The 1156-nt window shown below is 33.5% G+C and overlaps 1 pseudogene; it reads left to right on the top strand.

Moving 5' to 3' along the window:
* The first annotated feature begins 542 nt into the window (after nt 1–542).
* Nucleotides 543–1057, top strand: LOC103584463 (annotated as a pseudogene).
* Nucleotides 1058–1156: the final 99 nt, after the last annotated feature.

Raw genomic sequence — 1156 nt, 5'->3', positions numbered from 1 at the left:
GTATCTCATGAATATTCATAATAAAAAAAGAAAAAAAAAAGAGCTAAACCAAAAAAAAAATTGAGGAGTTAAATGGCACAATTAAATAATCTGCTTAATAGATATAACTTTGAAACTTTATCTTTATGCCCAATAATTAAAGACCACATATGGTCAACAAAACAAATCTCAACAAATATTCAAAACTTGAATTTAAGCAGATTACATTCTCTGATCATAATAAAATAACAGAAATAAATTTTTAAAATAGTAGTCACTTCCTTGTCATTCTGTGGAAAACTTAAAAAATACTTTTTGTGATCAAAGAAAAAAATTAATGGAATTTAGATCATATTTAGATCTAAACAAAATGAAAAAAAACTGTATTAAAATAAATGGAATGCAACTAAAATGATAAGAAATTTTGGGGGATAACAACAGCAGCTCTGTCAGTGCCAGTCATCTGTCATCTGCCAGACTTTTGCCAATTCAATTTCTTTCCCATTCCCTCCCTACCATCGGCTCCTTTACCTTTGATCATGTTTAAGAAAGTCAATGAAAAGAAAATGTGTCCAACTGCATCCAGTTGTAAACCTCAGTTATTAAGGGTATTAAGAACCAACTGATAGAGCAATTTCCAGGTATTGAACTATGGCTCAATAAAAGCATGCCTAGGAAGGTGTTGTCAAAATAGTCGATGCCATGAACATATAGAAGTCCTTACAGTAAGTGGATAATTACCATATTTTTTGACAAAGAGAGGGGCCTATTTATCCAACCCTAATGTTACTTCATGAGTATCCTTTTATCCTGCCACAGCAAAAGGTTGATAAAAGAGCCATCAAATTTGTACTCAGTAGAGCAAATATCACATGTCTAGGCTTAACTTCTCCTGGAGCTAACCTTTACCCTGATTCAGTAGATACCATTATTACAATTATGGCAGAAGGAAAACTGCCTGCTCTGTGTGTTGGAGTTATGAAGCTGTATGCAAAAGATACTGAGAAACAAAGGATTTCGCATTGAAAATATCCACTGTTTAAATGACGGGCTGTGGCATATGAAGACGTATAAATGAGCCTAAGAAGGAATGCAATTGGGCTAAATATGGATATCGCACCGTACTTGTATTTGTGTCTATGTGTGACAGCATGAAGACAATACCTCTGTGGTTATG

Source organism: Galeopterus variegatus, unplaced genomic scaffold (genome assembly GCF_000696425.1).
Source record: "Galeopterus variegatus unplaced genomic scaffold, G_variegatus-3.0.2 Scaffold58482, whole genome shotgun sequence".
NCBI classification, from domain to species: domain Eukaryota; kingdom Metazoa; phylum Chordata; class Mammalia; order Dermoptera; family Cynocephalidae; genus Galeopterus; species Galeopterus variegatus.
Note: the sequence above shows the minus strand (reverse complement) of the source record. Positions and strands in the feature narration are given on the sequence as shown.